Here is a 22,406-nt window from a genome sequence, read left to right as displayed (position 1 = left end):
GCTGTGAAATGAACGTGGACAGTTCAGCTCATTTAATGAGACATATCTGAGACATTAGAGCTCAATCTGAGGAGCACATGTCTCGGTGTGATCTAACTCCTGTCTAGGAGGAACTCTGGAGATATAAAGGGCTTTTCTCCGGTGGGTCGGTTTACAGCTTCTCCTCCCAGCGCTTGTGTGTTTAGTGGAGTCCTATCAGCTGCTTCTTGACTGATCTCCGTCAACAACCCCCAAAACAGCCTTTCCTGATGCTCGCTCGCGTCCGTCCCGTAAGAAAGCTCTGAATACCGGGGGGAAGCAGTTTGACAAGGAGAGACGTGAACTAATTAACTAACTTAAACAAACTTGACAAGAGGAAGGAGAAAAAAAAGCTTTCAGTGCCCCCTTTTAAAAAGCCATTACCAGGAAGTACCAGAATGTGTGTGTGCGGGTGTGTGTGTGTGTGGCCCCAAAAGTGAGCAAAATCTTAATTTGGGGACTTCAGGGATGTCTTCATTTTTCATAAATGAAGTCATTTAAATTTTTACCCCTAAAACGCTGAAGGGCTTCTGTAGGGCTTGGTCTTGGTCAATATAATTATCTCTGCTTGAAAAGTCAACGTTAGATGGTTAGATAAACGTGTGTGTGCGTGTGGGTTTGCCGCAGGGCCGTCGCCGCCTCGTTTCTTTCAGATGGAGTCGTTTAGGAGGTGAAGAGGGAGATTATGGATCATTTGTGGGTGGAGATCTGTCAGAAACAAGGGCTTTGTGAGCAATCCCAGACTTCTGACAAGATGACCTTTCATCCCGGTAAACAGAAGCCCAATTTAAGTGTTTATCATTCAAGGAATGTCAGGATAAACACACAGAGAGCGGCTACACTGCAAAAAATGTCTTGTTTCTAGTCCAAATATCCAAAAATTCTTAAATCAAGATGCGTTACTACATGGGTAAAATGACATAAGATAGGCTATTATGTCCTATGAGTTGATGCTTAAAAAAAAGCACAAGTATCTGCCAATAGGGTCAGAAAAATAATGTTAATTCAAACAGAAACAAGATTATTTTTCTTACCCTATTGGCAGATCATTTTGCTTGTTTTAAGCAAAAACTCACTTAATTTTAATGAATTCCCCCAGAAAACAAGACTTAATTTCTTATGGCATTTTACTACTTTAATAAATGCATCTTGATTTAAGAAATGTTTGATATTTGGACTGGAAACAAGACAAAAATACTAGTTTGTGTCCCGAGGGCTTTGTGCTGAAATAAAAAGATGCATCTCGTCTCATTTAAATCTGACACGCACATGTCTTCATTACGTTCACGATGAATCACTTCAGTTCTTCACACCCTTTTGAATTTCTCTCGCAATTTCTTCACATCGTTACAAAAGAGGGACAGAACGTGCAAATGTAGGGAGGAGAGATCAGATGTGATGTTCTGTCTGGTGAGATATGATTCCTCTCTAGAGGAAATGACATGCGGATGGTTGTTGTTGATAGTAATATTGTTAACGCAGCGACTATAAAGAGCGTCCTGGTGCCCTTGGAATATACATGGGTTTCCATCAAATCCCCTTTCCCCTGGGAGGAGTTTAGCAAACCAAATCGATATTTATTTTGTTGCGGTCATTATTATTCGTGGAGAGTGTCCACATGCAAATGATTGGATTTTCAGCTTATTAATTAGGGTTGAGATATATATATACAGTGTTTCCCCTACCATTATATAAGGGGGGCGCCCCGCCCTCCTAACGGCTCCCCCCGCCCCCCCTTGGAGGTCAAGTAAATTTGATTTGATTTTCTTTATAGCGACATATTACAATTTGTTATTTTATAAAAAAAAAAACCTAAATGGCCCTTAAGTAATATGTTATTTATCTTATTTCCACGATGGCATGTCTTTTCTGTCTGTGTTTACAATTATCCCAATGAGTGCGCACACTCACACACAAACAAACACTTGCGTCACATACAGTTGAGCACTAGCGGACAGAGAGCGCGCGGCTGGAAATGTGTCGCTGAACTGAAGACGGCAACACTCGCTCTACTGCGAGTAGCAGCCGGAGTAGCTCTCCTGCTCCAAGTCTAACGCCCGTTTCACATATATTTCGTTTGCGGTGAGTATTTTTTTTCCGTACCCATAACAAAGCTTTCACACTGCACGAGGATGCAGTCCGTCGATGATCGATCTGTTCCAGTTGCGGTGCGTATACGGCAGTGCAGAGATCGTTTCCGCACCGAGTCTATTTCTGCTGTGCTGCAAACGCTGAATTAAAGTGACAGGCAGCGCATGTTTCGTGGTCAAAATGAACACCGATTGACCTGAAAATGTAGTAATTTCACCATAAGTGCGATTAATTAAATAAAATGTAGTAATCTCACCATAAATTTATTTAATTAATTACTACTTTTTTCACTTTAAGACTGAGTTAAAGCAAGGAAAACTACAATTTACCTCAACAAGGCGACATAATGAACAACACTCGTCTTATTCGTGGAGGTGGAAAAACAAACTCTTTGTGACATGCAAGATTTATTGTATTAAAATTTAAATACAAAAGATTTTAATATAAGTACATGGTTAAATATTTTACCACTTGCTTGAGCAACTTAATATATAATTATATAGAAGTAATGTATTGAATAATACATTGTTTAAATTGTGTTTACGTGAACGCGCGTTCACAGCAGTGGTGCGTCTGACAGGATTATTCTCTCCAATAAATGCATCATAGAAATAAAAACTTCTCATAAAAAAGCCCATTTAAAATTTATATATATATATTGGTATGTATTTATAAATCTTTTTTTAGTTGTTAGTTAAAAAATAAAACTATTTAAGCTCTGGTCCATTAATATTAACAAATACTTCTATAAATTTAACAAAGGTTATTTGCAAAAGTCAATTTTAAAAATATTTAAATATGTTTATTTATTTTTTAAAGAGATATCTTATGTTAACATTTTTTAACTTTTACAAACCATTACCCTCCCAGACAACCAATTTATGTGACAGATAGATAGATAGATAGATAGATAGAGATAGATAGATAGATAGATAGATAGATAGAGATAGATAGATAGATAGATAGATAGATAGATAGATAGATAGATAGATAGATAGAGATAGATAGATAGATAGATAGATAGATAGATAGATAGATAGATAGAGATAGATAGATAGCGTCTGTGTCAATTTTCCCCAAACCCCCCCCCCCCCCAAACCTGTAAACCTAGGGGAAACACTGATTTATTTAATTTAAATGTCACAAATATGCTTATTTTTTTATAAAAAAAAAAAGTTTTGCATTTTGAAAAACTCAGTTGACCTTCACATAGAAATAAATCCAAATTTGTAACAGTGAATATCAGTGAGATTGATGTATCAGCCCATATTTGTCCATTTTGAGATAGATGCTTTGGATATACTGGATATACTGGTCTTCCTAATGTGAACTGTTTAACTCTTAAACTCTCAGCACAGTTATATTCCAAGCTAATGCAGACACCGCTGCCTTTCTCCCAGTCTTTGTCATCTTCTTTTATTAAACCTTTCTCTCTTCTTCTCATTTTCCTTTTTTGAGATTTGACGAGCTGAAAATAGAAAGTTAGCGAGAGCGGAGACCCAACACTCTTCAAAGGGAAGAGGTCCCGCGCCGAGCACAAGCGCTTACACACATTGTAATTAGAGGAAAGGCCATTATCTTGTAAAGATGTTTTCCTTCACAGACCAGAAGAACATTTGCCTTGGGGATTTTCTGTGGTAACTTAATAATGGAGGCGTTCAGGTTCATTAGCGGCAGCGCTTCTGAAGGCCCGGATTCAGTAATAGGAAAAGTCTTCTCGAATCCGGCCGCTCGTTCGTCGAGGACGTGTTCATCGGCACCCACGCTTTTCAGAGCGAGATTAAGCTTTCTAATGAATTTCCAGTCCTGTACGGTTAAGCCTCAGCCAAAAAAATATTAAATCAGAGCGAATTTATCTCTGATGATGTCGCTGTTTCTGCCTCCTGCTCGCAAAATTAACACATTTATTAAACCAATGAATTGAGACGTCTCCTATTAATTGGCAAAAGTGCTGAAAGCTCTGTTGGTAAAACGTACCGCCGAGGCTGGTAAATGAAACTAAAGCCGCTAATTAGCAGATGAAATCGTCCGCTTGTCTAAAGCTATAATCACCACCATCGCACTCAGAGATTAATAGGCGGAGCTCATAAAAAAAAGAATGAAATGTGGGTAGTTTTCAGAAACAGCTGGTGAGACCCACAGCACAGAGAGGGTCATCGCAGGGGCCCGTTTAATGAGTCTGGGGCCGACGGCGCGTGTTCCTCGACGGCACGTCCCGCTCCAGACTTTGGGCTTGTCAGAGCGTAGCACTTCAAAGGCGGACGCTCCAGAAGCCACATGGTGCTGTTTTAGCATCACTATTATACGCTTCATCCAATATTATTATCCACCTTATTCCTGATGATTCATTTTATTTTCTGATCTTTTTATTTTATTTCTATTTGTTTGCACTATTTTTTTCCCTGTTTTTTATTTTATTTTTATTTATTTGCACTATTTTATTACATTTTATTTTATTTTCTGTTTTTTATTTTATTTGAGTTATTTTCTGTACTTTTTTATTTTGTTTATTTTATTTAGTACATTTTATTTTTTGTTGTGCCTCTACAGATTGGATCTAAAAAATCTAACAGATTTTCCAATCTGTAGAGGCACAACAAAAAATAAAATGTACTAAATAAAATAAACAAAATAAAAAAGTACAGAAAATAACTCAAATAATATATAAGAAACACCAGCAACAACATGCTGCCATCCTAAGAGACTAATTTGGTATAATATACTATATATATATATATATATATATATATATATATATATATATATATATATATATATATATATATATATATATATGTGTGTATCAAATTAGTCTCTTAGGATGGTGGCATGTTGTTGCTGGTGTTTCTTTATATATATAATATACTATTTATATTATATTCATTTAATATTTATCCACCTTATTCCAAAAGCCACATGGTGCTATTTTACTACCACTATTATAATTTTCATTCGATGTTCTTATACATTTGTTTTATTTTAGACAACAAATGTTAGTTTTAGTTAAGAATCTTTTTATTTCAACTTTTATTTATTTATATAGCACATTTAAAAACGTTGTTTCCCAAAGTGCTTCAGAGTTATAATTAAAACATATAAATATTTAATAAAAACATTTACCATGCCTAGCTAATGAGGCATGACTACACACTCTTAGACATACACCCTCACACAACTGTATAGTGAGATTAGTATAGAAGAGAGAGAGAGAGAAAAGAGACTAAATTAAAATAAGTTATTACTTCTATGAACAGAATACCCTTAACTAAAAGCTAAGATAAAAAGAAAAGTTTTCAACTGAGAATTAAAAATCTCTATGGTTTGATCTTGGTGAATATGAAGGGGAAGACTGTTCCACAACTGAAAAGCTTGTTCACCCTTTGACTTCTTCGTAGAATAAGGGACAGCTAGCAAAAATTGGTTGAATAATAACCATCAGTCTTCAAACCAGTAGGGTGGAGAGGTTTGGACCTGCCAGGGTCAAAGGGTCACCTGTAAAGAGGTGCTAATGAAGGGAAGGTCCTGTACGACGACTGACGGGCTTTAAGATGAGGCCCGTTTGCAGGCTTGAGTGAGTGCAAACATGACCTGAGACACGTGGCTTTCATTACCCGAACCTCGAGAGCGGCCCACCGGCAACACACCGGAAACAGAACAGGAGGTGAGGCTGATTTGAAATTGGGTGTGCTTGTCAACGAATTGATAACCTGCCCAGAGGCATCAGCATGAGGTTCGAAGACCTTGGAAAGCATCTTTTGCAGCAATTTTTGTGTGAGCATATCAGTGAACACCCCTGACCACTCGGTGAGTTTCACGTCTTTGTAATCGAAAGTTTAATGCGTTTTAGGAAGGATTGTTCCAGTGCCCATAGGCTGCCATTGTGTAGGTGGGGGGGAGAAGCGAAATAAACCTAAAATTCTCGGGACAGCAGCATGTGTCCACATTTTTATCTCAACCGTTCTATTTCATCAGAAACGATCTGTAAACAGGGCTTTAAGTGTAAAATACCGAACTTGTCCTTTAAGCGTATTTATCATTTTACTGTTTTGTTGTTGTGTTTTTCATTAAGAATAATAGGCTAATGAACTCAACATTCATGCAACCCGCCCCAGAATTGGTGCTAATTTGAAAGCGAAACTAAACTGCGCGCGGCTGCACGGGCATTCGTAACGGTGCGTGTACACGGGCGCGGAGAGCAAACGCTTCCAGTTTATTCCTATGGTAGAAATTAATTGAAAACGCTCGCTCTGCTCCACACCATTATGAATTACCGGTGTTCTAACACTTTGATTAACCAGTCGGAAAATATCTTCAACGTCACATCCCTGTTCTCCACCCTTAAGCAGACAATAGAATCCGAGAGAAACAACACTTCCAACTTCCTCCAGGATCCCTTTTCCCCTCGTGCTCTTTGTCCACGTCCCGACTGCATCTGGTGCACTAGTTGGACGTTCCGGTGTCTGACTCGGTCTTTGTGAGCGTGTTCATTACAACCCCCCCCCCCCACCACCCCACCCCACATCTCCTGGGTTGGTCTCTCCTCTCCTCCCTGCTGTTCGACCCGACTAATAGAGCCACTTACCAGCCTTTTAACTCTTAACTGCGCTGGTTAACCCCTCACAGATACAGTACTGCTCCCCAGCCCTGAAAATACAGTATGTGGAGGCTTGTGTGTAAAAATGAATAATAATAATAATGCAATATAAAACATAACTGAATTTCGCATACAAAAAATGTCAATAGTGTAGAGATATATGAAGCAAAGCTCACACAGAAGTTACTTTCAAACCAAGCTGCTTTCTGTTGGACGGCGTGGCAAATAGACCCTGTTCCACAGTTATTAACAACATAAATCATCTTTAAAAAATGTAATGTAAATTTATATTACTATACTTTGTGCTTTCTTACCTTGCCATTAAATTAAATCAACACTGCTTAGGGAGTGACTGTAAATTTATAAAAACGATTAAAAATGGTTTTCGTTTATTAAAATAATGCTGAAATAAAATATAAAAACTTGATGGAAAAATAAAGCTAAAAAACAACAAAAGCTAATAAAAATGACAGAAGCATATAACAATATGAAAACTGAAACTAAAATTAACCCTCTGGGGTCTGAGCTGTTTTTGGGGCCCTTGAGATGTTCTGACATGCCCTGACATTTGTGCTTTTTTCAGTTGCTTATAAACATATTAATGGCAAAGGTGTAAATTCACTCTATAAAGCACAAACAGGGCTACCATAATATGTGAGCCACGTGTATGTACATGTTTTCATTTTTGAGAGAATAATGTTTATGCATGGTTATTGAAAAAACTAAAAACTAAAATTTCTGAAATAAGGCCACAAAACACATAGTAAATATGTGTCAATAAGACTTTTGAATAATGGATGTCCTCGCCTAGTGTTTTTTCTTCAAAATCATGTGAAAATAGTCTTGCTTTATCGTTCACATAAAACCATACATTGATTTAAATTGATGTAAAACAGGTTTTGCTTGGAAAGCCAATATGCGAGGAGGCGTGAACGAGGAGTGGTTTACAACTTAGAACACCCACTCTGCATAATGACTCTGCATAATTAGCCATTCATTCAGGTGTGACACTGACTGAGCCACAATGCAAGGACAAAGGATATTTAGAAGAAGACTTATATTGATCATTTAAGATTTTGCTTACATCTATCTTGTAAATATGTTTTGCCATTTTATTAAAAAGGTTACAATTACAACAATATTACAATTTCAACAATATTTCAAGTGTACTCTTTCTTTGTAAAAAAAGAAAATGATTATAGGCCTACATTTTATCTATGTATTCATTACTTTCATATTTCGCCTGACTGTAACGTTGTTTTCATGAAATATTAGGGCATATTGTTAATTTGCAGTTTAATACGTTGCTTATACAAATAGCCTACATTTTATTTCAACATATTTCAGTCGATTTTTACTCATCTCAGTATAGCAATACAGTTTGCTAAAACATCATCATTCATTCACACACGCGATTTAAATTTAAACTGTCTTTGCCAGCTGTGGTAAACAGCGCGCATCTCTGCCGTTCATTCATTCATAAACAGAAACCCACGTGAAGAAATTCACGTGAGAAGGAAAAAAACTTACTAGTATTCCTCAGCTCGCTCCTCGATATACCCGCACTTCTGGGGGACATTTTCCATTATTATTCCTCACAGCTGCAAGACGGTGTAAACAAGTAATGATCTGAATAAACTTGTGTTTTCTCGTGCTGATATGTGGGCGTTCACAGGTTTGCGCGGATTGCCTCAGTCATTTGCGTTTGAATAGCGTGCGCTCTCCGTGGGCGGAGTCACATTACATCTGAATCAGATGTAATTAGCTCGACTGGAATCGCTCTCTTTTAATACAGATTTCACAAGATGAGAATATTTGTTTTTTATATAAATTACTTCATTAAAAAGAAGAGAATTCAAGCTTCATGCCTGTGTGACTGTATGCCTGTTTGACTGAGTATTCGCTGAGTTATTGTTCATTTTCGGACGCGTTTCAGAATGGACTACACTGACAGATAGAAGGCAGAACTCGCTTCGTGTTTATTTTTCTTTATTTGGCAAAAAGCACAGCACTTTGTATTTATTGTGAGTATACACAAAAATAATACACATTTAACAGAATCGATTGATGTATGAAACTTGTTTTGTAAAATCAAATTCAAAAGAGTATTTCGGGTCTCAATTCAACTCATAAGGAAAAAAGCGAGCAGATCACGCCGGCGTGATCTCCGACCTCTGAGGGTTAATGTTAAAACTGAAAATAAATAAAAAAGCTCATATTATTCAAGCAAAATTGAGGAATGAACTGGTATGATGTCATTTCAAACGAAGCAAAGTTCATTTCGAGTTCGTTTCTGGAGTCCGAGACAGCGTGTTAAAGTTAATTTTCTAGAAAATCCTTTAAACTCCCATTGGTCAGTGGTGATGATGTAATAGGTGGGCGTGGCTCTGAGGCTCCGCCTTCTCTGAGGTGTAAATCTTCTCTACACACTGAACACGAACACCCTGAAGAGCTGCTTTATAGTAGAAACTGAAGCTGTAATTCTAATTGAAAGCGACACTGACACTGTTTTTCATGTTTAATACTGTGAAGCTGGTGCTTTAAAGAAATCAACTGTATAAAGTGCTGTATAAATACAATTTGACTGGAGTGCTGAATTTGGGCAAAGATATGCACATCACTGCTGATCAGAGGCCTTAATTAAATAGCATATAAATAGTATTAAAATAACACTATATTGTAGTAAGGGTAGACGCCATATTTAATTATTAATTATTTCGTGTTACTTGACTACATTTTCTATGAGCAAAAAATATGAGGTTTGTTACACACAGCCTCACATGCATTTGGTCAAGTAAGATATGAATCCAGTAGTGAGAGTTTTGTATAAAATATTGATTCATGATGTTCTTTAAATGTAGCACTTTAATTTATCATTCTAATTTAATGTTTATAGGACGTCCTGTTGCGCCGTCATCGTAAGATGCATGAATTGAGGAATCATTCATGTCTGGAGGTTGTGTTGTAACAGTGAAGTTTAATACTCGTGTCAGAGGTTTGATGATTGTTGCATCACTAACCGCGTTTCCGTTACCCCTCAAATTGCGCAAGTTGAAATTGCGAATTGAAAATACGCCCAATTTTGCAAAAACTCCCATTTATCGCAAAAAAGTTTGTACGCTCGCATGAGGGGTTTTTTCAGGCAATTCGAAAAAGAAATATTTCGCAAAACTGCAATGGAAACACTACAGGTCAGCTTACGTAGATGACACGGTGTGTTTGGACAGAATACGAGACATAGCTCTTCATTAAATTCATAAAAGACAAAAGAATTACAGGAATACTGGATTCTAAACCTCAAAGAAATGCCACAATCAAGACCTGGAAGCAGAAATGAGGGAGAAACACCCAGAAACACCTCATATGTGCCGCTCCCAGTTTAATAAGGGTCTTTCCTTACCATTAATGCTTAGATAACACACATACATCTCCTTCGATTAATAATAATGGCCAGTGCGGTGGCCGGGATATACGTAAACCTACCAACATCCGTCGCATGATTTTTGGATTGACTTATCGTGAGAGGAAAAATTACGTTTTAGTCGCATAACATTGGTTAATGGAAACGCCGTCATTTCGCAAGAGTTTTTTGTCGACATTTAGAAAAAAATTGCGGACGTTTTGCACAAATCTGTAATGGAAACGCGCCTACTGAAGACAGTATTTCTCTAGTTATCTGGAGGAACCTGTAGAGGGACTGTGGGTTTGGACCGATTGTCGGAGAAATAATGCATGTTTTCTCTGATGAGCAGGAGTTAGTGTTGGCTTGCCGTCTGTGACAGATGATAAAGAGAAGTCGTTGTTTCACTGAATGACTGGACATAAACTGCTGTGTGGAGGAATCGATAGGCATCGCTGCTCACCGCAGATATGAACAATGCGCAGGAGTGTTTTATCGGCAGCAGATCAACGGCACGCATTAACTCCGTGCGTGTGTCATTTCATAGGATGGGAATATTGACAGGAAGCGTTTATACGCCCTATTGGCTCGATGGCTGATTAAAATTCATTTAATTTCTCAACTGAAACCGCATAAATGCTTGTGCGAGCGCATCGAGAGTGAAGGATGGCGTACAGATAAGCTTCTGAATGGAGGCCAGAGAATGTGCATTTAAACAATATATACGACAATATAAACCGTATCTCTCCGCCGCGCTATCTGTCTGAAATACCCCCAATAAATCTGTGTTTATCTGACGTGTGTTGAGAGCTGACTCATGTGTGCAGGTTTCTCTCTTTTTGCATGGAAAAACAGATTTTCTTTCAACAATTAGGCTTGTTGAACGTCCGCTGTGTGTTCGCCAGCTGTTAAATGAAGACGTATAAATCTCACAAATGAAAACAAACACATGCAACGATGTTTGACCCTAATTAAAGCCGGGTCGCGAACACAACGCAGCGAGACGTGAGGACTGATATACGACTTCTCTGCACTCAACGTGTGTTTTGAATTTGCCGTTGACCGGTGTTTTACCCTGACGTGTCACTTTAAGCACACATAATGAGGATTTACAGCTGACCGTTGGTTCTGGATGCAGGACACACACACACACACACACACACACACACACACACACACACACACACACACACACACATCATCAGCAGCAGAAACACTGGGAACGCAAGCAGCAAAGTTTGTTTCTTCTTATTGTAACCCCTCGGCTTGGCTTGCCAAGTAACTGTAGGCTCGTTACTGAGAATCACAGTGTTTGAAGAGCAGCTTCAATGACAAACGAAAGAAAAAAACCTTTCTCTGATTGAAAAAGCGCTCCTCAATTGAATTGTGGTTATGCTGACATTTTAGTCGCAAGGAGTTTTGTAATTAAAACGCTTCTGATAGAAACGTTTCACAGCGCCAATTCTGTTGCTATCAGCAACTCTGCATATTTGTAATCCTTGATGAAAATATTTTTATTGATTACACAAATGCATCTGAAACGTATAATGAATGCAATATACAACTTTTCAACTTTGCTCATGAGTATTTTATTTTTGTGTTGCGACTCTAAATATCATGCACTGTGTTTACTGGTAAACAGTAGTATCAGTAGGATCTGGTTTTGGAGCGCCGATGACGTGTAAAGACGTGAATGATGTGTGTGAGAGAACCTCGGTTTAGAGAAGCAGGTGTTAGGAAAACGCTAATGATGATCAATGACTGACTAATGCGTTCATGACCTCTTCGCCCGCGTTAGCTTCAACCTGGAAGTGCTTTATCTCCCTTTATTGCTCTCATTTCTACTCTAATGATTATTTACAGAAAATTTAATAATAATAATAATAATGTAGGCCTTATTGAATGACTGTCAGATGCTACAGGTCTGAGACCAGCCTGGGAAAACGTCTGCTTTTGTAAGCCTGATGTTTGAGGTGTGATTCCTGCCAACGAAATGCTTGTTTGAGTGTCTGTGTTGATAGTGTTCACGTCACACACAAAACTAGGCTTTCCTCTATTGCCCGCCAATTATTTTCCCCAGGTTTGTAATGTTACTTTAACCAATGTACTAAGACAGTGATATTAAAAGACCAAATTCAGTACACCTTATTGGTGATGCACACTATATACAGGCGAACAGATGCAAACAGAATATGACCTGCTGAATGTTGTGTTAAGCATTATAAAGAAAATGCTTAATGTGGTTTAATGCATTAGACTGGGATATTGGAGCAAAATTCAATATAATAATAATAATAATAATAATAATAATAATAATAATAACAATTCAACCTTATTGATGATGTGCACTATATACAGGCAAGTAAATGCACTCAGAATGCAAGGAAGCGATTGAATCGCTTTTAAACGATTAAACGATTTTAATCGTTTGACAGCACTATATAATATATATATATATTAGTGCTGTCAAACGATTAAAATATTCAATCGCGATTAATCGCATTAATGTCATAGTTATCTCGCAATCAATCACACATTTTTATCTATTCTAAATGTCCCTTGATTTCTTTTTTTCCCATTATTTTTTCTCATTTTAATGCTCTTATCAACATGGAAAAGTGTATCGGCTTGCTTTGTGCAAATGTTTTTTTATTGAAAACAACACTGGCATATACTGTAGTGTTAGTAGGCCTATATATAAATATACATTTAGCTATGGCTGCAGTAAGTTTGTTCGTAGTTGTGCTCCTGTCTGAAGTCATCCATTGTTGCCTGGCTTTGACAAGGGGGCGGAGAATTCGCATCAGCTGTGTGTGTGCTTGGCCATCCAGTGGTGTTTCAGACTGGACGAGCTGCGATGATAGCTCAGTTCACAACGGCAAAACACATAGATCACGTTGGTCTTGTCATTGGAACCATTTGGCAACTTTTTAAAAGTAAACTTTCCATTCAGAATCTTATTGGCATCCATTTCGGGGTCTCGCGCTCGCCATTCATCCACTCAGAACATAACGTTCGCCTACTACTCTTCGGCCGGCTTGCAAGCCCAAAACTAGTGTGAGCGGCGTGCCTGTCGTTTTGTGTCCGGTCTAGCTAGGTCCGGTGTGGTGTTGTAGTTTTTCTAACATTACTAGTTGTTGCAACAGCATGTGAAAAAAACTACAAAGTTTGCTAAACCAAAAAGAATGTTAATCTCGCGATTAAAAAATTTACGCCGTTAAAATGGGTTTAAGTTAACGCCATTAATAACACTATATATATATATATGGTAGCCTGTGTATCATCAATATACTGTTTAATATTATTTAATATCACTTTTTAAACATTTTTCACATTAAGCGTTTTGTAGTGTGCCACTATTTTTAGTGATTGAAAGACCGGTCACTCATGCACAAAACTTGCATTTTGTTCACTTATCTTTGTTTTTCTTTCAAGAGTCTAAATGACAGCTTGAAACGATGTAAAATTGACAGGTCTGTGCTGCAGTTTATGGTGTTCTGCCCTCCAGTTCTCCGTGCCAGTCACGAGACTGAGAACTATTAATCGATTCTAGGGCTGTCACTTTTGTGAAAAAATCCTGTTTGATTTTTGAGACATAGGCTAAGTGTTCATTGAATCGATTTTCCATGTCTAAAGACGTTACCATTTTAAACACCAAATACAGGCAAATCCACGGACCACTAATGCGCATTAGAACGAACGTAAAGAGGCGCTTGAGACACACAAGTCAGCAATATTCCTGATGATTTATTGGCGTGAAGTTTCGTACACAATGTCAAACAGGACTGCAACATTCTCCAAACACAATAAGCAGAGTGGACTGCCATAACATCAGTGATAAACATCACTGCCGGCTTCAACATGGCTGTGTTTACCATTACAAATGTCAAACAAATTTCGCTTACGTAGGCGATTGTAGCCCGAATCTGTGTCTGTATGCATGAGACTGACTGAATACCGGCAGAATTCACAGTTCTGTAGTAAAAAGAGAAAAATTATGCAGAAGTATAATTTGCTGTTATGTGTGTTTGAACAAAAAGGGTGGCTAACCGCACACTGATCCACTCAAGACTGGAAAAGTCTACAGAAACATTTTTTTTATTTTATGAATTGCATCGTGCAAAAAGTGCAAAGTGCATGTGAGTTAAAAAACAAATAGACACCAGCAAGCAAACGTTTCAGCACATTGCTATCTTCAGTGCTGTTATGTGTGTTTGTCACTGCAGTCGCTGTGTGATGCGCGTTCGCTGCGGGCGTATCGTGATCGTGGACGCGCTTCGAGAAAAGACCGTTAACATCGATTCCCTATTTTCGTTTTCGAAACTTGTGTTGGTTGGCCCGATCGATTGTGAAATCGATTTTCGAACGTAAAGTGAAAGCCCTAATCGATTCGAACGTAACGACATTAGCCCAACCAATGGTGTGAGTTGGGGGCGGGGCTTGCTGTTTTTCTGACCTATGGCGGCATTTTGAACCAGTTTTTTTTGCTTCTGAAATGACTCGAGATGATTTTAAAGCTGAAAGCATATTTCTTTCAGAATTGATATGTCACACTCATGCTGTGGAGACAGTATTTGCTGAACCGTGATGAAGAACAACCACAGCAGAAAGACTCAATTATCTAGAGATGAAGAGAAATAATCAGTGAAATTTGCTGTTTGTTTTTTGGAAACAAATCTGCCAACACTCCTCCGTCCAACCCTGAGTTATGAGAGGAGGCGCGCTTGAAGGATGTGTCCTCGTGCATCTGGACGGGCCGGGACAGACGGCTCGGTCAGCAGAGGAGGGGATTCTGGCCGGCTTCCTCTGTTCCACAGTGAGAGATGTGTCTCATATCGAAGGCTTGTGCTCGAGGCCCGTGTGCGTCGAGGTTTGAGAAGACAGGAAAGCTCGCTGACCCGTGGCGGAGTTCAATTAGCATTTGCAAATTACACCTGCTCTCCATGAGCCTCTGCGCCAGAGCCGACGGGCATGGCAGCGAGGGGAAGATGTTGTCGGTGTTATTGCATGGCTGTATGAAATATTAACGCCACAGAGCCAGCTCTCCGGGTCCCTGTACTCATCAAAAATAGAGCAGAGAGCGAAGGCGAGAGGAGAGAAGAGCTAGGGGCGTCGCCGCACCACCCGGCCTGTAATGACGTTAACCTTTGACCTCTCACCCCCCTCTCTACACCTCGTGACCCGAGCGGCCCGTTCCTCTTGATGACATTAGAGCAGGCCCGGCGAACCCGCTGTGGCCACAGGCTCCGCACCAGAGCAGCTTTATATAACTTTATATATATATATAAAACTATAATTAATAAAAAGATATTTTTTTTATATTTTATATAAATATATTTATTAATATTGATTTATTAGTTTTATATATATATATATATATATATATATATATATATATATATATATATATATATATATATATATATATATTACACACACACACACACACAAGCTATACATTTTATAAATAAAAATGTATAAATATAATATTGATTTCTTTCTTTCCATCCATCTTTCAGTCTTTTCTCTCCGTCTTTCTTTCCATCCATCTTTCAGTCTTTACTCTCTGTCTTTCCTTCCTTCCACGTTTCCATCTTTCTCTCCGTCTTTCTTTCCTTCCATCTTTCCATCTTTCTTTCCGTCTTTCTTTCTTTCTTTCCATCCAGCTTTCCATCTTTCTTTCTGTCTTTCTCTCCGTCTTTCTTTCCTTCCTTCCATTTTTCCATCTTTCTTTCCGTCTTTCTTTCTTTCATTCCTTCCATCTTTCCATCTTTCTCTCCGTCTTTCTTTCCTTCCTTCCATTTTTCCATCTTTCTTTCCGTCTTTCTTTTTTTCATTCCTTCCATCTTTCCATCTTTCTTTCCGTCTTTCTTTCCTTCCTATATATATTTCCATCTTTCTCTCCATCTTTCTTTCCATCCATCTTTCCATCTTTCTCTCCGTCTTTCTTTCATTCCATCCATCTTTCCATCTTTCTCTCCGTCTTTCTTTCTTTCCTTCCACATTTCCATCTTTCTCTCCGTCTTCTATCTGTAATCTCGTTAATCTCACCTGCTTCAGATGTAGTAATGCCGAGCTCGCTCTTGGACGGAGACGCGTCTCCTCCTGTTTGAGTGTGTTCTGTCGCCGGTGTGTGTTTGTCTGGGGAGCAGATGTGCTTGATGATCTTCCTGTACTGAAGGATGTGCCGCAAAATGTGTTGCATAAACACAATCGGCGATGTAATTACCAAACTCATCATGAATCAACTTGAGCTGGAACCATTGAGGTTCTTTCCCCTTTAAATCAAATTGGTTGCTTATGAAACAATACCCTTCTCCAGATCAGAGCGGAGCGGGAACAATCCTCTTATTTCCTCCGGGGTTCTGATGTGGTTTCCTCAGTTTGCTGTCACTGCAGGAGATGCTGTTTGTGGCGAGACACATGTGGTCCAGTGAGGTTCTGGGAAGGGACATTACTGAGGGCTGATGGAAACTTTTCCAACATTGCACATGGGAAACGAGTGGATTCATTCGGTGACATTTTTAATGAACAGTGTAATATCTGATCCTGATTGCCGGTTCCTCTGGTAAAGAACCTCCACTTCAATCGGAAAAGACCGTAAATCTGAAAACTGATGTACCGCAATAATAGACGGACATGTGAAAGCGAATTGTAGGGTTAGTTCATCCAGAAACTGACATTCGCTCATCATCTGTTCTGAACCTTCTGTAGAACATAGAAGAAGATATTTTAGAATCTGAATTAATGTGTTGATATCATATTTTTTTAATTATTTTTTAACAGCAAGAAAACATAATTTTTTTTTTAGCAATTCAATTTGTGAAAAATGTGTAATAATAAAGAATATTTTTTAAATGATTTTTAAATAAATATGAAAATTATTGCAAGATTATATATTTATACATAATAATAGTAAGTTAAATAACTACATATAATAATAATAATAATAATAATAATATTTTTATTGAAAATTTACATAGACTTTTTTTTTAAATCAGACTTTGTGTTTGTCCAAAAGGTATAAATACCTGTTATTTCAGACATAGAAGCAGAATGTGCCGCTGCGCTTGTGAATGTTTTGGTTTACCGGTGTATCTTTAGCCAGCAGCCATATCACCCTGTAGCCCAAGACTGGTCTCCCACTGAAGCTCAGCAGGGTTGAGCCTGGTTAGTACCTGGATGGGAGACTCCTGGGAAAACCAGGTAACAAGAGGTGTTAGTGAGGCCAGTAGGGGGCGCTCACCCTGTGCTCTGTGTGTGTCCTAACGCCCCAGTGTAGTGACGGGGACACTATACTGTCAAAGAGCACCGTCCTTCGGGTGAGACGTTAACCCTCTGGAGTCTGAGCGGTTTTCTGGGCCCTTGAGATGTTCTGACATGCTCTTACATTTGTGCTTTTTTCAGTTGCTTATAAACATATTAATGGCAAAGGTGTAAATTCACTCTATAAAGCACAAACAGGGCTACCATAATATGTGAGCCACGTGTATGTACATGTTTTAATTTTTGAGAGAATAATGTTTATGCGTGGATATTGAAAAAACTAAAAACTAAAATTTCTGAATTAAGGCCACAAAACACAGTAAATATGTGTCAATAAGACTTTTGACCCATGGATGTCGTCGCCTATAGTTTTTTCTTCAAAATTATGTGAAAATAGTCTTGCTTTATCGTTCAAATAAAACCATACATTGATTTAAATTGATGTAAAACAGGTTTTGCTTGGAAAGCCAATATGCGAGGGGGCGTGAACGAGGAGTGGTTTTCACCTGAATTACCACCCACTCTGCATAATGACTGCATAATTAGCCATTCACACAGGTGTGAAACTGGCTGAGCCACAATGCTTGGACAAAAGATATTTAGAAGAAGACTTATATTGACCATTTAAGATTTTGCTTACATCTATCTTGTACATATGTTGTGCTATTTTATTAAAAAGGTTACAATTACAACAATAATTACAATTTCAACAATGTTTCAAGTGTACGCTTTCTTTGTAAAAAAAGAGAAAGATTATAGGCCTACATTTTATCTATGTATTCATTACTTTGAATATAGCCAACATTGGAACAGCTAACATCTTAGTTGATGACTTTATTTTTGACAAAAATATTAGGCTATTTTATATATAGAAATTGCTAAACAAAAGCTTATTTGACGAGGCAGTATATTCTACAGTAAAAACTGTACCCAAATCTACTAAACAAAATGTTGTCTTTCATATTTCGCCTGACTGTAAAGTTGTTTTCATGAAATATTAGGGCATATAAATGTTAATTTGCAGTTTACGTTGCTTATACAAATAGCCAACATTTTATTTCAACATATTTCAGTCGATTTTTACTAGGGGAATAACGATACACCAATGCCACGGTTCGGTTCATATCACGGTTTTGGAGCCACGGTTCGGTTCGGTTCGGTTCTGTTTGCTGTGGGGGCAGGGTTCATGGCAGGGCACCACCAGCAATAATAACACTAGATTCACTTTTAACTTAATAAAAACAACAACAACAATAATTTAACTTAACTTTATTAATTTTATACATTGGCTTCATGTTTTCTTTAGAGCAGTTAGCACACCTGAGTTAACTAAAATGAAATAGCCTAAATGTCTCCACTGACTAGTAGGCCTGTCGCGATAGTCGATAAGTCGATTAATCGCACGATAAAAAAAATGAGCTCGATAATTTTTCCGGCCGCGATAATTCCATTTGCATGCTTGTTTGTTTTCCTCGTCTCTCTCTCTCTCTACCAAAGAGACTGGATGACCACTCTCGGTTCTTTAGCGTAGGAGGAGTGAACCCTCTTGTTGTCAGTTGCATGGTCTTTGTGTGGGGAGGCGGCGGCGCGGCACTTGTCAGTCACATGGTCTTTGTGTGGGAAAGGCGGGACTGTTTGCGGCTACTGCCGGGAGAGAGAGAAGACGCTAGTTGTGAGTTGCGACAGCGAGCCCGATCACATGAAAATGCATATCTATACCACGAATGTTATTTCTCGTGCCATTTATACGCCAAAAATAGTTTTTGCGTGCATATGATACGCTCTTTATGGCGTGTAATACGCACGCACTCCTCACCCCTAATCCTAACCAAGTATTTTCAGTGCGTAGCATACACACGCAATAAAGTGCGTCTCCGTCTTCCCGACAGTACACAATCACTTGACAAAGTAACAGGAGGACAAAGTAACAGTGCAAAATTGTGCGATATGGCTTGTTGAGGCTTTTTTTTATTTGTTTACAAAGGTCCTAACTGTCAGTTTTGCCTGTTATGGAATGTATCACCATTTAATAATGTCTAAAGCCTAATGTTTAATATTTTTTGAAGTGCAATTTTGTTTCATTTTATATATTAACAGACATTTATTTTGTTAACAGACACTAAGAGTCCATTGCTTTCATTGTTTTTGGTTGTTTTGTTCATTTTTTTGGATATTTAAAATGTTTTCCGTTTTCAATGTTTAATATTCTTTAGAAATAAAAGTTTATAGATCGTTGAAAAGGTGTACCTGCATTATTATGCCATTATAATTATATTAAATGAAAATGGTCTCAGAACGACAATATTATCGTTTATCGCGATAATTTCTTGGACAATTTATCGTCCAGCAAAATTTGTTATCGTGACAGGCCTACTGACTAGTCAGAAATAAACTGCACACCTGAGTAGGGTTGCCAACTTCAGAAAAGTAAAATGCGGGACAATTGTGGTTCTTTATAGGAAAATGAGGGACACTCAAAATATTTACTGTATCGCACAATGTACATAATTTCAGTGTCTGCAAACTGTAGTTAAGTATAGGCTATGTTTCAAAGGTTATCAGACAAACACATTTGTATTGCTTAACCTATTTATGTACAATTTAATTCTAAAAATAATTTTAATGTCATACAAAAAAATATGTCACATTACAAACAAACCACCATTCAAAATAACCGCATTTATCTGAAATGGAAAGCTTTTTTAACATTATACATAGGCCTACAGTTCAAAAGTTTGAGGTTAAGATTATTTTTTGGGGAAAGTAATTAAAGAAAGTAATTGCCTACTTTTATTCAGCAAGGATGCATTACATTAATCTAAAGTGACAGTACATTTATAGTGTTACACAAGCTTTCTATTTCAAATAAATATCTTATGATCTTTACATTCATCAAAGAATCCTGGGGGGGGGGGGACAAAACCGTTTTAAACAAATAATAATCAGAAATGTTTTGTGAGCATATTATTCCCTCAGGTAGATTACATGTTTTCTTGCGTGGCTGGATGTTGGACTCATGAACAATAATCACGTTGTTTGCATTCGCCAAAAGTGATTTGCCGAAATCAAAACGTGGACAGTGAAAGGAAATTACCGTTAGCGCGAGACGAGTCCGGCTTGAAGCGGAAGCGGCCAGACGGCAAAGGATTATGTTCGCAAATCAAACAATGATTAAAAAAAGCTGTGATATGTCATCATATTGGATGATGACAGGTGTCGGTGATCATTCTCAAGATTCGTGATCAGCACTGCTGCTGTTGCTGCTGTATCAATATCAGTCCGTGGTTGTGACCGCAGGGTCTTCAATCACAATATGCCGTGGCGCGGAGTTGCCATCCTGAAGTGCGTATGTAAACTCCCGAGCGTGATCGATCACCCAAATCACGTGGCATGCACTTTATTTAGTAAATAATATTATAATAATATTTATTAAAACTACAGCTCTTATTAGTTGTTAAAAGTGTACTCATTAATTACTATTTAATCAAATGTCAAGGAAGAAAAAATAGTTTTGTGACAAAGTGAAGTGAGAGTTGGGCAGCAGGGGGCGGGGGGCGGGGCGCGTTCGGTTCGACATGAGAGTATCGCGGTTCGAACCGTGGCTGTTGTATCGCGGTTTTTCGGTTCGGTTTGAATATCGTTACACCCCTAATTTTTACTCATCTCAGTATAGCAATACAGTTTGCAAAAACATCATCATTCGTTGACGATAGGCTTATTTACTTTAAATCCAGGAAAGTTGTTAATGAAAAAAATTATTAAAATTAAGATACAATTGATACAAAACGAAATTCGTTTTAAAGAAAGGATTTGTACTTTCTGTTTTGAGGTCTCTGTGAAAGTTTGAAAGTCTTTTAGTGTTTTTTTTTTTAGAGCTCGCGTCCATAATGGAGAAAAAACAGAGCGCATGCCGTTCATTCGTCAATAAACAGAAACCCGAGAAGGAAAAACTTACTAGTATTCCTCAGCTCGTATTCCTCGTATTCCTCATTATTCCTCACAGCGCTGCAAGACGGTGTAAGCAAGTAATGTTCTGAATAAACTTGTGTTTTGGTTTTCTCGAGCTGATGGGGGCGTTCACAGGATTGCGCGGATTACCTCAGCCATTTGCGTTTGAATAGCGCACGCTCTCCGTGGGCGGAGTCACATTACATTTGAATTAGCTCTAATTAGGTCGACTGGAATCGCTCTCTTTTAATACAGATTTCACAAGATGAGAATATTTGTTTTTTATATAAATTACTTCATTTAAAAGAAGAGATTTCAAGCTTCATAAAGACATATATCACTTGTATGTGTGAGAAGTATTCACTGAGTTATGGTTCATTTTCGGACGCGTTTCAGAATGGACTACACGGACAGAGAGAAGGCAGAACTCGCTTCGTGTTAATTTTTCTTTATTTGTCGAAAAGCACAACACTATGTTTTTATTGTGAGTATACACAAAAATAATACACATTTAACAGAATCGATTGATGTATGGAACTCCTATGGAAAATCAAAGTCAACAGAGTATTCATGAGTTTCTTTTACACTGATAAAAAAAAAGCGAGCTGGTATCGCCGGCGATACCGTCGACCTCAGGGGGTTAAACCGAGGTCCAGACTCTCTGTGGTCATTAAAAATCCCAGGATGTCCTTCGAAAAAGAGTAGGAGTGTAACCCCGGTGTCCTGGACACATTTGCCCATTGGCCTCTGTCCATCATGGCCTCCTAATCATCCCCATACACTGACTGGCTTCATCACTGTCTCCTCTCCACCAGTAAGCTGGTGTGTGTTCTGGGTAATATGGCTGCCGTCGCATCATCAACAGGTGGAGCTGCTCATTGGTGGTGGTTGAGGAGATTCCCCCTTCCATGTAAAGTGCTTTGAGTACCAGAAAAGCGCTATATAAATGTAATGAATTATTATTATTATTATTATTATTATAAAGATGTTGCTAGTTCTCTATAAGCCGAGATGTGTTTTATATAACACTGCAGGATGTGGCGTATCTGAGCACAGGCTCCAGTCATGGTCTGACGGCTGCATTAAAGG

General features: G+C 38.2%; 1 protein-coding gene across 1 annotated transcript in view; it reads left to right on the top strand.

Annotated features, from left to right (window-relative positions):
- The window catches only part of unc5cb (unc-5 netrin receptor Cb), a 226,338-nt gene that overhangs the window by 47,967 nt on the left and 155,965 nt on the right, over positions 1 to 22,406 (top strand). The gene's annotated exons all lie outside the window — the stretch shown is intronic.

The sequence above is a fragment of the Scardinius erythrophthalmus genome (assembly GCF_964197995.2).
Source record: "Scardinius erythrophthalmus genome assembly, chromosome: 23".
In the NCBI taxonomy this organism is placed as follows: Eukaryota; Metazoa; Chordata; class Actinopteri; order Cypriniformes; family Leuciscidae; genus Scardinius; species Scardinius erythrophthalmus.
This window is presented reverse-complemented; position numbering and strand designations above follow the sequence as displayed.